Below are 15,761 nucleotides of genomic sequence, written 5' to 3'. Positions count from 1 at the left end.
TGCTTTGAAGCTAATACCTCGTCAAATCCTACTTCCCCGTGCCTGTGTCCGAATCCATTCTCGATTGCGCCACGACGACGCGGTGCGATCGTAACATAAATACAAGCACCAGGTTGGGTACACCGTGAATCGGTGGCCAATCGCAGGGCACAAGGAGACGGACAACCATTTATGCTCACACTCATACCTAGGGGCAATTTAGAGTGTTCAACAAGCCTAAATTCCTTTTTTAGGGATATGGGAGGATACGGGAATACCCGGAGAAAACCCATACAAATCTGGGGAGAACATGTAAATACCACACAGTGAGGACTGCCCTAGGAACCAACCCACAACCCTAGAACTGTGAGGTAAATGCACTAACTACCGGGCCGCATATCAAAATGATTCAAATAGTTCATGTTTTGACCAATTTTGATTTGACAGTGCTGCACAAATGGATCCTGATTGCTTAATTGATACGCCACTGTACTGTAATCCCTCGAACATCTCGGTTAATGTAGACAAGACATGGCCGCTATAAACAAAAAAACGCAAAGTAGGATCACCTCTGTTATAACTACACAGTACATGTTTTTGTGCCTATACATAAATACAAGATCATTTATCTTGTGTATATTTCTTAAATATTACAGCTAAAAGGATGTCAAAAGACTGTAATGTATTATTATCTAAATATAAATGTATAGTACAGTAATACCTTGAGATACGAGCTTAATGTTCCGGTCTCCGATCTCGTATGCCGATTTATTCGTATCTCAATTCAACGTTTCCCATGGAAATGAACTAAATACAAATTAATTTGTTTCCACCCCCGGAAAAACACACCAAAAAACTGAATATTAGAATGTAAAAACATTTTTATTGCTTCTAATTCACAATCGAGAGAGAGAGAGAGAGAGAGAGAGAGAGAGAGAGAGAGAGAGAAGAGAGAGAGAGAGAGAGAGAGAGAGAGAGAGAGAGAGAGAGAGAGAGAGAGAGAGAAAGAGAGAGAGAGATACTAGAGAGAAAGAAAAAGACACTTGTTGGACGGCAACGTACTCGTAACATAACATACGTAAACATAAATTTAACGTAAATGAAAGGTTATGGTGGTGTTGAAGGCTCCCCTTTTTCAGATGCTTGCTTTGCTATTAAATTCATGTAAATTCCGCTGGCTTTTTCACATATTATCGACTCCGTCACGCTATCTCCCACAAACTGTTTATCTTTTACCCAAATTAAAAGGCTCTCCATCTCGTTATGAATGTCACTGCGCAGCTTGGAAATTATGGTTAGTCTTTGGAAGGCTTGATATCCTTAATAGCGCCCTTCTGCTTCAGGATGGTGAATATTGTTGAAAATCTCCTCTTGTATTGGCAAGCCAGCCCCGTCACGCGTACATCACTCATGGAAAAAAATGCAATGCTCCGCCCAGTGCTCGTTGAGATCTTTACACGAGGGAGATGCGGCGAGAAATCATAAGCTCGTATCTCAACATTTGTCTCGTATCTCAAGGTGAATATTTGCACAGAATTTTACTCATATCTCAAATTACTCGTATGTCAAGGTATTACTGTATATTTAAAAATGTAACTACTTTAAATACTCTACTCACAGTGAAAATAGTTCCTCTCCGCTTGATATAATAAAAAAACAGGTAAAATTGGAGTTTTAGTCCAAGTCCTTTGTCTTCTTGTGGCCGTGGGTCCATTGTCCGCGACATTCGCGGGATTACTGTACTCGCAAAACGACTTTAAAAAACACCATTGTCACCATAAAAAAAATTGTCAAAACTTTGGCTTTGTTCTTGTTTTTTAAAACACGAGGACAGTCAAACATGTTGATTAAGGCTAGCTTTTCCATGAAGCGAGCATCTCCACACATGCAAAATGATTTTCAGTTCATTTTTGAATAAAATTGTCCGACATCCTCTTCCCAAAAACTTGTCGCTGCCTGTTCCGGGGCAGACCTCGCTCGACACCGGAACACCGGCTGACGCCGCGGGCACGGGCCACTGACGTGGGTAGGGGCCGCCGACGTGGGTAGGGGCCGCCGACGCCGTGGCCATGGGCCGTTAAATTATCGGCTAACTGGCTGGGAAATTAAACTTCCACCATAGCGTCCACCGTAATGACGCCCGCGGCTCGAATTTCTAAATAAAAAAAAATCTCCCTTCGCTGATGCTCTCTGCCGTCCAATTCGCTGAGCAAGTTTTATTTTCAAATATCCGCCACGGTGTAAGGTTGCACGGGGCTCGCATTTCTAATAAAAATCCACCCTCACAGCGGCTACCGGCCGCTCAGAAAGCTCTATTTTCGGATAAAACTGATGGCCATCGCCCGCCATTTATTTCTTCTGTGCTGAGTCCTTTGTCTACCACCATTTATTTCTTCAGTGCTGAGTCCTTTGTCTTCCACCATTTATTTCTTCAGTGCTCAGTTCTTTGTCTTCCGCCATTGTCTTAGAGAGTTTCAGTGTGGATTTTCACATTTTAGGAAAAAAAATTCCAGAAAAAAATCTGCGATGTAGTTAATCCGCGAAAGTTGAAGTCCCGACATTCGAGGGATTACTGTAAAGCAGGGGTCCCCAAACTTTTTCCTGTGAGGGCCACATAACTTTTCCCTTCTCTGATGGGGGGCCGGTGTCAGTTTGTAACAGAAAAAGTGTGACGATCGTAGGGGAGCTTAATTTTTTTTTATTGTTTTCCAGAAAGCCACACATAACCAAATAACCCTTTCCAGGTTCTTTACAGAAAAAAGTCAGAAAACAAATAATAACACTATTAATGAAATAAATAATAACTAAATAACCCCCTCTGAGTTCTTCACATAAAAAAACAGGAAATAAATAACACTATTTATGAAATAAATAAGAACTAAATAACTCTCTCTGGGTTCTTCATAGAAAAAAAGCCATGGAACATTAACTTTCTGTTGTGCCATGCACAATCTTAACAGATAAAAGTTCAGCTCAGTTGTCAGAGCAGAATCTCTCTGACACATATGAGCAGTCTCCTAAAGTTCTTGTGTTTCTTCCTTATAATCCTTTTGTTCCAATAGGCTTGTAGACACCGCTGTTTGCAGCTCTCTCATCAACTTCCCTGTGAAAACCACAAAGGAAGCAGGTTGAGAAACTGAACTAAGTGAAACCGCACCTACACAGCACAATACATTTCACTACCAGTATGGTTGTAAAGATGGATTTTATCCCAGTAGATTTTATTATGATTATATTTGTTTATGCTCAGAATGACTCATTCAAATCAGAAAAGTGAGCTTACCTATGTCTGTTCATCAGTGTGAACTGTGGGCCTGCATCTGGCTGGTGAGAAGTTGAATATCAGGTTCCATTCTAGTTACAGCCAGTCTCAAGCACTGATGCAAATGTTCATCTGTCAATCTTGATCTCATCGGAGTTTTCAGCAGTTTCATGCGAGAAAAGGTTTTCTCGCAGATATACGTGCTGCCAAAAACTGAGGACATTTTCATTGCATGTTTTTTGATCTTTGGATATGTGTCGTTTGGGAGGGAGGCATAGAAGTCAATGAGACTGTTGAGCTTGAATGCGTCTTTCAGAACATCACAGTTCTGTAACTCAGCCAACTCAAACTGATATGAAGGCTGGGCTTCATCAATGTCGGCAACAAAGGGGTTCTGAAAAAGACGGATTTCTTTTGCATGAACATGTAGTTCAGTGAATCGCACACCGAACTCCGCCTTCAGCATTTCCAGTGCTTCCACGCACTTTTCAGCTGGCAACGGGACCGCTGGGTTCTCTGTCGACAGGTTTTGGGTAGCAGGAAGATGGACAAAGTTGCGCTTTTTCACTTGTTCCAAAAGCAGCGCTAATTTCACCTCAAATGCTTTTATGTGTGAATACATGTCGCAAATGAGTTTCCCTTCGCCTTGTAGCTGCAAGTTAAGGTGGGTAAGTATTTCTGTCACGTCTGTTAAAAATGCGAGGTGCCATTTCCATTCTGGGTTGATCAGCTCTGGGACCGTTTTGTCTTTTAAATGAAGAAACGCGTTAATTTCGGGTGGAAGCTCGTAAAAACGCCTCAAAACTCTGCCCCGGCTCAGCCATCGGACCTCTGTGTAGTACAGCACATCTCCGTGCGTAGACTCCAGTTCAGACAGGAATTCTTGGAACTGCCTGTGTTTAAGTCCCTTTGCCCTGATGAAGTTTATGCACGACACCACGACCTTCATTACAGAATCCCACGTCAACACTTTGCAGCACAGTGCTTGCTGGTGAATTAGGCAGTGGACTCGTAGCGGGGCGGTGAGACCCCTTTTTTCCAACTCACGGTTCATGCGTCCTATTAAACCGCGAGTTTCGCCCACCATGCTAGGAGCCCCGTCAGTCGTGATGCTAGCCAGCTTTGACCAGTCCAGCTCCAACTTCTCCATGGTTTGGCACACTTTGTCAAAAATATCCTCTCCCGTTGTGGTCCCTTTGAGACTTTGGAGGGCTGCCAGATCCTCGCATATCTCAAAGTTTGCGCTAACTCCACGAATAAAAATGAGCAGTTGCGCTGTGTCTTGCACGTCCGTGCTTTCACTGAAAAAAAGTCAAATTCTTTCGTCTTCTGCTGCAGCTGGGCATAGACATTATTCCCGATTTCTTCAACGCGTCTGGTGATTGTACTCGCCGACAGACTTACGGCATTAAATGCATCTTTCTTCTCGGGACACACTTCCTCCACGACAACATCCATACATTTCTTAAAAAACTCTCCGTCAGTGAAAGGCTTACCGTTGCTTGCTATCAGTTTAGCAACCCGAAAGCTGGCCCGAACGGATGCCTGGTTCAGCTGAGCTTGGCGTAGAAATGTAGTCTGCTGAGATAATAGTCCAACTTTTAGCTTTGAGAGTTTGTCTCCTCGTATTTGGCCTTGCACGCTATCGTACTTGTCCTTGTGACGGGATTCGTAGTGCCGGCGAAGATTGTATTCTTTGATTACTGCGACCGTCTCTTGACAGATGAGACAAACAGCCTTTTCTTTGCATTGAACAAAAAAATAATCGTTTGTCCACTGCAGGTTAAATACCCTGCATTCTGAATCAATTTTTCTCTTAACTAACCTTTTCGCCATTATTCCGTTCTCAAACAGGTTCAGGTTGCACAGTTTTTATATGCTTGAATAGCATCGCAATAGCCATGGTACCAGGGCTCCGCCCTCACCTGCGATCGTCCAGATGTCTCGCTAACACTCTGCTCACACATGCAACGGTGGAATGCCCGCATGCATCAAAGGCAAACACTCTCCCCGCGCGTGTCACCAAAGGAGCAATGCGAAGGCCCGATTCATCAGCAGGGGTGCAATGAACCAAACACAAGATTAAAACGTCCCAGTCTTCAAGGCCAAATAGGAAAATAAATCCGATAGCGTCTCTGGTATTGTTCAGAGGGCCGGTCCAAATGTGCCGGCGGGCTGCATCCCCAAAAAAAAAAAATAAAAAAAAAAATAAAAAAAACAATTAAAAAAAATATAAAAATAAAATAAAAAAAAATAAAAAAAAAATAAAACCATAGCGTCTCTGGTATTGTTCAGAGGGCCGGTCCAAATGTGCCGGCGGGCCGTATCCGGCCCGCGGGCCGTAGTTTGGTGACCCCTGCTGTAAAGTGTTGCTAAAATATTGTTATTTTAGCAATAACATGAAAAACAATTAAAGGGCTTTGGGCAACTTGTCTCTTGGAATATGTAAGCTGGCAACACAAAGTATGTTTGTGTGTGCGTGTGTGTGCACGTGCGTGCGTGTCACCGTTTACCTTCAACTAACTGCACAACAGACTAAAGATGGAAATTAGCCTTTGCTATAATCTCACATATTTACTAATGTATATATGTTCATTAACATGAATATCTTCATTAATATGTACTGTCCCTTTATTAAATAAATCAAGCTCAAGTATGCGCACCAGACAACTTCGTACTATTTAAAAAAAATTCTATAACGCTTAGCCAATCTATAACCTTCACTGATTGTTACACTCAGGCATCACAAGCCTTCCACAGTGCAGCAATAAATATCAGCGATCTAAATCTCTTCACAACATTGTCTAATTACTTCCAACAACATGGTGGCTGATTAACATGTATAATTGCTGCTCTGAATCCAGTCAGTCACTCTCTCCTCGTTAGCGTTATTACAGACTATAATTACCGCTAATGTGCAGAGAGCAAGACAGACCAACTAGACTGCATGTACGCAGGTTGGCAAAATCACAACTGCTCACCTCAGAGAATACTTGACGCTTTTGCAGCTGACTTTGTGACTGGCGCAAAGATCAATAGCAGAGATATGTAGGCAAGTAAAATCACGTTCATTATGTTGCCTCATTAAGAAACGCAACTTCAGGAAGCCAAACGCCTGTAATGGTCTTCATATGTCATCGCATGTCCCACTGGTATATTTCAATCTCTATCAATTTCCTTGCCTTGCTTTGCTCACAGGATCTTAATGCTAAGCCCCACAACAAAAGGGCATCTGAAACTTTCATATTACATGTTTGAATTGTTTAATTAAGCTGGAAGTGAAAACCCATATTAGTCAATTCACTGAGCCTAACAACGATATGCAGGTTTACAAAGTGTTTATGGCATTGAAGATTCAAAGTGTTGTTTTGACATAACCATTCAAAAGCAATCGAAGAAAACCAAATAATTCTAAAAATGTGCTTTCATGTTCTTGGGGGGATGTTTTAAGTATATCATGTGATCAACAGGGATCATATCCCAAATTGTTTTGATACCCTGCAGTAAATCTGATAAGTAGAGGCATATGGTTTGCATTTCAATAAGAGTGCCATTTGTTATCCTCTGCTAAAAGCCAGAAAGGGAATTAGAAGTGCCCGTTTGTTTATTAATTTTTATTGTTCCTCGCCAGGGTGACTCGAGTGTGCTATATTGAGCCATTACATGTAAAAATGTCTGTAAACATAGAGAATCCAGGTGCGACTGATCTGCAACTGTCGAAAAAAAATTCAGCATTGAGTAATGTTAGTTATGAAAAGGAGAAAACCTCTGAACTAATATGTTGTACAAACACAATGGCACAATGGCACTTCTCTCTCTTAGATTAGGCCTTCACTTCCGACTCACTCATGCCTCTTCCAACTAAAAGGCATGTGCGTGGATTTAAATCCATCTTAATCTAAACTCTCCAACTAAACTTACTAGGGCGAAAGCTCTGAGCACAAAGCCCCTTTTTAAGTTCGTAATCACTTTCTCCTTTAGCCAAGGATAATGGGAGTCCACCTCTACTTCACTCCGTCTTCTGCCCTGCCTGCTTTGTATTACCCAAACTCTTTCTCTCTTTCTTCGGACCATTAGTGATATTGTGGGCCCACGGACCTCTGTGTTAAGTCACTTAATCAAAAGCAATGGATTGAAAATCTTGTTTGGCCTCTTACGTCTGATTTATTTCACCAGAGAAGCGCAATGGAGAAACAGAGAGGCTGCAGGGAAATATGGAGGGAGCAAGACAAATAAGTGGGAAAAAATGAATCGAGTAGGTGTTGGCAGTGAGGAAGAAAGCTGGAAGGAGAGAGAGCGAGAAGGTTGGAGGGGGAGAGAGAGAGAGAGAGAGAGAGAGAGAGAAGGTTGGAGGGGGAGAGAGAGAGAGAGAGAGAGAGAGAGAGAGAGAGAGAGAGAGAGAGAGAGAGAGAGAGAAGGTTGGAGGGGGAGAGAGAGCGAGAGAGAGAGAAGGTTGGAGGGGGAGAGAGAGAGAGAGAAGTTTGGAAGGGGAGAGAGAGAGAGAAAGAGAGCTATTGATTGGTCCTCCTTTTAACAAAATGCACACAAAGAAAGGGTTTTTGCATAACAAAAGGAAAGGTTCAATGACCACTTTACTGACCAGTCTAGCCAGTGTTTTATTTTCATGGTATAGACAGTTTTGCCCTAGTGCGGTAATATTAAAAGTGATCAAATATATTTAAAAATGGGTGGGCTGTGTCAGCAAAAAACAATCATGCGAGTAAATTCATCATTTAAGGACTCCTGATGGGACAACATAAAAACTGCAATTTGACGGCGCCGTGACACGATGACGTCACGACAAAATGGCGCCCAAAATTTATTTTGACGTCTATCAATGAAAGTCATGAAAAAAATGTAGCTTGCATAAAACGCGAAACATTCCTGTCACTGCTCGCTCTGGGCACGATTACGCGACACGATGATGTAACGACAAAATGGTGCCCATGCGTGCCCCGTGACATCATGACGCAAGCGAATGCCGATACGGTCATTTATTTCAAAATAGAGAAAAGATAAATAGATAATACGGCAATGTTCCCTCTAAGCTGCGCGCGTGCGCAATTGCGCACTACTCTCATCTTCTGCGCGCACAGCAAATCATATGGAGCGCACAAAATAAAATCCAACGTTATTTTTATTTATTTATTTATTGGGTTGTGTGCGTGCGTGCGTGTGTGTCTAGTATGTGTGATCGTTTGTCTTCAACCTACACAATGGACTATAGTAAATGGAAATTAGCCCTCGGCTAGAATCTTACATATATATGTTCATTAACATGAATATAAATATGTTCATTAATATGTGCTATCCCTTATTAAATACATCAAAGCAAAATCATGGAAAAATATTGCATATAAATGGGAACTTGACTATCTCAAGTGACGCGTTCAGCAGAAAAGTCATTTGAACGAGAATGAGAAGTGAGAAGCACAGATGTGTAAAATAAGGTAAAATTTAAGTCGGATTAGTGCATATTCTAATGGCATTTATGATGATGTTTTATTCATAGATATTTTTTCATTCATTTTATGAACCACTTTATCCACTTTATCACTCGCGGGGGGTGCTGGAGCCTATCCCTGCTGACTTTGGGCCAGGGGCGGGGGACACCCTGTATCGGTGGCCAGCCGATCGCAGGGCACAAGGAGACGGACAGCCATGCACACTCAGACCCATACCTAGGGGCAATTTTAGAGTGTCTAATCAGCCTACAATGCATCATTTTGGGATGTGGGAGGAAAACGGAGTACTCAGAGAAAACCCACGCAGGCCCAGGGAGAATATGCAAATTCAACACAGGTGGACCGACCTAGATTTGAACCCAGGACCCCAGAGCTCTGAGGCCGATGCGCGAACCACTCATCCCCCGGGCCGCCCATTCATAGATATTAATCATTACATTTTATTATTACTAAATCATTTATGTGTAGTAGACATGCACCTGCTTATGGCAGGTATGATGCTGATGTGTGCGCATAGCGAGCAATGATGATGTTGCTCACACCGGTACTCAGTGTGCTCAGGGAGGTTGTCTTTCTGCCCAGACAAACAAAAAATTAGAGGGAACATTGTAATACGGTAATATTTACTGTAATACATTCATTCATTCATTCATTTTATGAACCGCAGGGCACAAGGAGACGGACAACCATTCACACTCACACTCAGCGACTCATCCAAGAGGTCACAAAAGAAACTAGAAAAACATCTAAAGAACTGCAGGACTTGCTGGCCTCAGTTAAGGTCAATGTTCATGATTCTACAATAAGAAAACACTGGCCAAAGCTGGCATCCATGGCAGAATTCCAAGGCGAAAACCATTGCTGTCCAAAAAGAATATAAAGGCTCATCTTACGTTTGCCAAAAAATATCTTGGTGATCCTCCACACTTTTGGAAGAACATTGTGTGGACTGATGAATCAAAAGTTGAACTTATTGGAAGGTATGCGGCCTGTTATATTTGGCAAAAAAAATGACATATCATTCCATTAAAAGAACACTATACCAACAGTGAAGCATAGTGGTGACAGTGGGATGGTCTGGGGCTGCTGTGCTGCCTCAGAACCAGGATGACTTTCTGTAATTGATGGAAGAATGAATTCTGCTGTCTATCAGCAAATTTTGAAGGAGAACGTTCATCCCTCAGTTCGTGTGCTCAAACTCCAGCGCTCTGCAGCATGACAACGAGCCAAAGCACACCAGTAGGTCCACCTCTTAATGGCTCAAAAAAGAAAACAAAGGTTTTTGAGTAGCCAAGTAAAAGTCCAGATTTAAATCCTATTGAAATGCTGTGGTGTGATCTGAAACGGGCCATTTATGCTAGGTAACCCTCTAATATTGCAGAATTGAAACAATTCTGCACAGAAGAGTGGGCCAATATTTCTCCAAAGTGTTGTGAAAGACTCATCACAAATGATCGTAAACGCTTGATTTCAGTTATTGCTGCCAAAGTTTCACAACCAGTTATTAGGATCAGGGGGCAATTACTTTTTCACAGAAGGCCAGACAAGATTGTAAATTTTTCTGCCTTTGTGAATAAAATCATCATTTAGAAACTGCATTTTCTATTTCCTTGGGTTGTCTCTGTGTCATACTAAAATTGGTTTGATGATCTGAAACCTGTGTGTGATAAATATGCACAAAACAAAGAAATCAGGAGGGGGTAAATACTTTTCATGGCACTGTATATGTCCTGTTTAAAGCCTGTTTAACAGTTGCTCAGTAGTTCCGTAATGCTTAATTTGGATACATTTCAATGTCAATATGAAATATGAATGTTACAGTGATTTCCGTTTTCTTCAGGGTGTTAGGTCCCACTGCTCTTCTACTCCCAAATGTCCATACTGTGGGCCATGTGCTTCAGTCTGAAAAGTTTGCCATGTTTTTGGCTGCAATTAGTATTCTGTCCATCAAAATTGGTGATTTAGAGATTAAAATTCAACCATATTAAATAATTACGAAATTAAGTAATAAATGCAGTGTTGTGCTACAGCAGCCTGTCACATTCCTCCATGTTGCCCCACTGGAAGTAATAGATTTTCACTTCAAGATGCCATGAAGACACATCAGCCCCCGGTCGCGACAGAAAGCAGCAAAGAACAGATGAAACGGATGTAAAACTTGGTTTTGTAAAATGCTTCATTAAATTCAAAACTCATCTAAACATGGCAACGTGACATGTAGAACAGAAGGATCGACGATGTTTACATGCACGCATACGAAAACACATTTTGTTTCTTGATTTATTGAAATTTCAAAACAAAAGTTTCCTTCTGCTTGTCAGTGCAGTTGACTGGTTTAAATAATAGACTTTGTGTTCTGGAGGATACGGAGCAGACGGAGGCATGCACACGTTCATCAACAAATGTCTTTAAAAACAAGAGCCATACTTTATTACGATGTATTCGTGAGAGAAACAACAGAATGCCATCTTTAAAAATGGGACTCATAATTTATCAAAAATGGGGAAAACCTGGGACTTAGGGATCAATTTGGATTTTTCCTAAAGCTGTACAAAAACAATGCACTCTGACAGCCATAAAGCTTTTAACATTAATGCGCTCAATGATTTAGCCTTATTTGAAAACGTTTCATCCGTGCTTTTCTCCAAAAGAAGAAAAATCACAAAACTGAGGATTGAAAAAATGGTTTAAAAGTCATAAATTGAATTGAGTTTTTATAATTATAGTAAAAGTCCAAATGAAAAACTGGAATGTATGGTTGTGAATACCTTGCAATGTACATCAGGGCCAAATGAATAATCTCGAACTGCTTCAGATGATGAGTATTTTCATTTCCTAATTGAGAAGTAGATGGATTTGAGAATGGGAATAGTAATGATCAAAGACAATCATTGGAATACCTGTCTCATCCGAGTTTTTTCATCAAATTTGGATATTGGATTGTGAAGCACATTGGCATCTCAGGGAATCATCTAAAGTGAAGTAAAATATATTTTTTACATCAAATAATTAACGACAAAGAGTCAGAAGATCAATTATAATAATGGCAATGGACTAAATGAAGAAAAAGCAAAATAAATTCGGTAGGTGTTTGAGACTGATGTTTACACTTTTCAACGTAATCTATCCACAAAAGGGACAACATAACTTAAGTGGTCCTTAAATATTTTGAAATATACGTCTTTTTTTGTTAACCCAAAAAGCATTTCTTTGAACTGTGGGTAGAAGTAGGGGACGAAAGCAGGGAGCCCTACACTGAGGCCCAACCTTGATAAAAGCATTAATCTTGTCTTTTTCATTAAAAAGGTTTAGATTCCTTTTGTTGGGAAAATAAAATTATAAGAACAAATAAATCTAATCATGGCTTGATTTGAATGTATAATATACACTTGGGCAACTCAGTGAGGAAGTGGTTAGTACATTGGCCTCACAGTACTGCGGTCGTGGGTTCAATCACAGGTCGGTCCTCACTGTGTGGAGTTTTCCTCTGCCTGGCGCCCTAAATTGGTTTGGATAGTCTCCAGCACCCCCCACAACCCTAATGAGCATAAGCAGTTTGGCAAATGAATGAATAAACACTGTTACATCTTCATATGAACAATTTCTGTCATTTTTATTCAATCCAACCTTGGAAGAAATAGCAAGCTTCTTACGCTGTGCGCACATGGCAAATCATGTACTGCTGGGTTACCAAAACACAGAAGGTGCTGAAACTTGAACATCAAACATACAGCATTACCTGCAGATGCAATTCGTCCCTGCCGCAGGTGTACTCCAAGAACACGCTGAATTGCACACCTCTTAGACCTTTAAGAACATACGATTCAATTAACAGAGAAACACACACTCAAAATAATAAACCGTCAACCGAGACAACCAATCATCTTATGCACAGTCTCATACCCACGTGCACACACACACACACACACACACACACACACACACACACACGCCCCTCAACCATACACACACACAGATGAGATTCAGTCGCATCGCAGACACCTCTCACTTCAATTAAGGTGGACTGAAATACATCTTTTGATGTCAGTATTGGCCATCGGGAACATACACCTGATGCTTGCATCACTAGTGGCCTCATTGTCTGTGTGACAATGCTGCCAAGAGCTAACATCATCTGGCTTGGCTTGCTGTAAAAACGGACAGCTCTTTTCAAAACGTACACATGAGATGCATTTTAAATGCAATCACGTAGCATTGTATATTGCACAAACGCATATATATATATATATATATATATATATATATATATATATATATATATATATATATATATATATATATATATATATATATATACCGTATTTTCACGACTATTCGGCGCATCATATTTTACGGCGCAGTGTCAGTAACGAGTGCCATTTCTGTATTTTAGACACACAAAGCACGCACCGTTTTTTTAGACGCATATATGTTATATATTATATATGGATGAACATCGAAACGCAATAGCGCTGGCTACCGGAAGCCTATTTTCGGGTTCCGGTGCGCACTGACTGCTGGGAAATATAGTTCCTGCACGCTACACCCACACGCTAATAACACGTTTTTAAAAAGGCAACGGAAGCAAAACTGAGTTCGGTTGTACTTTATTTAGACATTTTACAACATACTCACGTCATCATCACCCACAAATCCATCAAAGTCCTAATTTTCTGTGTCCGAATTAAACAATTGCCCAAATGAGTCTTCCAAAACGCTGGGTCCCGCGGTTGTAGTTCTTAAGCCTCCGGGAATGACGGCAAGCTCCGAGTTATTATATATAATATATATACATATTTCACAGTCTAGCTTTGAATGCTCTGTTGACGCCAACATTTAGCGGCAGGATTTCTTTTGTAAATACAGCCGAAATGACGGCCAGCACCAAATTAGTGTGGTCGCCGTCATACTAACTGTATTGAAGAACTGGGTGTATTAAGAACTCTATATCCCAGCAGTCACTGCGCAGTACTTTATCTACGGGAAAATAGTAGAGTCGGGCTGCTTGGCGTAGTTAGTTGTATATATATATATATATATACATAGTTCACAGTCTAGCTTTGAATGCTCTGTTGACGCCAACATTTAGCGGCAGGATTTATTTTGTAAATACAGCCGAAATGACGGCCAGCACCAAATTAGTGTGGTCGCCGTCATACTAACTGTATTGAAGAACTGGGTGTATTAAGAACTCTATATCCCAGCAGTCACTGCGCAGTACTTTATCTACGGGAAAATAGTAGAGTCGGGGGCTGGTTTCCGTAGTTGTCCTATCGACTGGTTTATTTTATTTTATCGTGATAACAATTTTAGTATTGGTCCATATATTAAGCGCACTGGATTATACGGCGCCCTGTCTATTTTGGAGAATTTTTGTGACTTTTATGCGCGCCTTATAGGCGTGAAAATACGGTATATATATATGTATATATCATACCTGTCAACCTCTGCCGATAACTGCCCTTATAAATTATTATTGATTCCCCTTACAAACCCCCCAAAAACCTTACAAACACCGTACGACTCGTACGGTGTTTGTAAGGTTATTTTGGACATCATTTTGGTATCATCGTCCGGGGGGCGTCCGCGCCAGCCCGTGAAGAGACGAGGGAGTGGCTGGTCCGGCGGGCGTCCGCACCGGCCTGAGACGAGGCGAGGAAGTGGTCGGTCCGGCGGGCGTCCGTGCCGGCCGGTGACGAGGGCAGGAAGTGGTCGGTCCGGCTGGGCGGACAAGAGCTGGGCAGGCAAGAGCTGGGCGGGCAAGAGCTCGGTAGGCGGGAACCAGGCACCCAGGAACTGGGCAGGCTGAAACCGGGCTGGCCGAAACCGGACAGGGAGAAACCGGACAGGGTGAAATTAGGCAGGCGGGAACCGTGCACCCAGGCTGGCCGAAACCGGGCTGGCCGAAACCGGGCAGGCTGAAACCGGGCTGGCTGAAACCGGGCAGGCTGAAACCGGGCTGGGCGAAACCGGACAGGGAGAAACTGGACAGGGTGAAATTAGGCAGGTGGGAACCGTGCACCCAGGCTGGCCGAAACCGGGCAGGCTGAAACCGGGCTGGCTGAAACCGGGCAGGCTGAAACCGGTCTGGCCGAAACCGGATAGGGTGAAACAGGGTGACAGGGTGAGTATTCTTTAGCTGGTGCGACTTATACTCAGTTTGCCAATTATAGTCAAAAAAATACAGAATGTTTCTTATAATAAAACATCTTCAGCTGCATTTTACTCTGTCACATTTTTTATTTTGGTGTCAGGGAAGCTTCAGGATGTTCATCCTGCTGTAAAAGAGCTTCTAAATGGAATTCATCTCTTTACCCCCAAACCTTGTGGGGTGGGGGTTGCTTTAAGGTAATGTATTGTAAATGAGAGTATGCGACTGTTGAGCGTGTGTGCAGTCATTTGTGTGCATATGTGCTGGTGTCCCCCTTGTTCATTTGAATAGAGATCTACAAGGGGAGCCTTCCCAAAATTAAATGCTTTTCCCAGGTAGACTGGATGATGTCTCTGTCAAATTGCTGTGAATAGGATGTGGCCACTGATGAAAATCAGAAGTGGCACACACAATCACACACACTGACATCACAATATACATTTGCGTCACCCTCATCCCTTTTATGATTCTTTCAATATGTAAATGTTTTAAAAACGGTATTTGAGCAACTCCCAGAAAATTCGAAGGAAATGGCTGGGCCAAGATATCCAGTTCACTCTGCATGGAGAAATATTTAAATATCAGTGAGGGTGACTATATATAGGTTTGGCAGTAAAGACATATTAGCCTGTTTTTTTCAACGTCAAATGAAATCTAATATTATCAAGATAAACTATGTTACATTAAATTAAGTTTGGAAACTCGAATAATAATCTATTGAATGATTCAGATATACTCTAGTGGGTGTTCCCAAGGTGAGGCACTCCACTAAAAAACTGTTTATTTGCTAAATTCTTGTTGGATTATGAAATGGCTTGGTGTTAAAGCAAACAAGATCAACAACATGGCTATTATTCAGACTAAATAATGGGAGAAAAAAAAATATTTTTGAGTATGCAGTCAA

General features: G+C 41.7%; 1 long non-coding RNA gene across 1 annotated transcript; it reads right to left on the bottom strand.

The window, feature by feature from the left end:
- Positions 1 to 2,657: 2,657 nt before the first annotated feature.
- On the bottom strand, positions 2,658 to 3,484 carry LOC144091391 (uncharacterized). The gene is made up of 2 exons (XR_013305672.1): positions 3,263 to 3,484; positions 2,658 to 3,082 (listed from the first exon to the last, which is right to left on the bottom strand). It is a non-coding gene; the product is annotated as an uncharacterized LOC144091391 (long non-coding RNA).
- Between the last annotated feature and the right edge of the window lie 12,277 nt (positions 3,485 to 15,761).

This window comes from Stigmatopora argus, chromosome 16 (genome assembly GCF_051989625.1).
Source record: "Stigmatopora argus isolate UIUO_Sarg chromosome 16, RoL_Sarg_1.0, whole genome shotgun sequence".
Classification (NCBI taxonomy): domain Eukaryota; kingdom Metazoa; phylum Chordata; class Actinopteri; order Syngnathiformes; family Syngnathidae; genus Stigmatopora; species Stigmatopora argus.
This window is presented reverse-complemented; position numbering and strand designations above follow the sequence as displayed.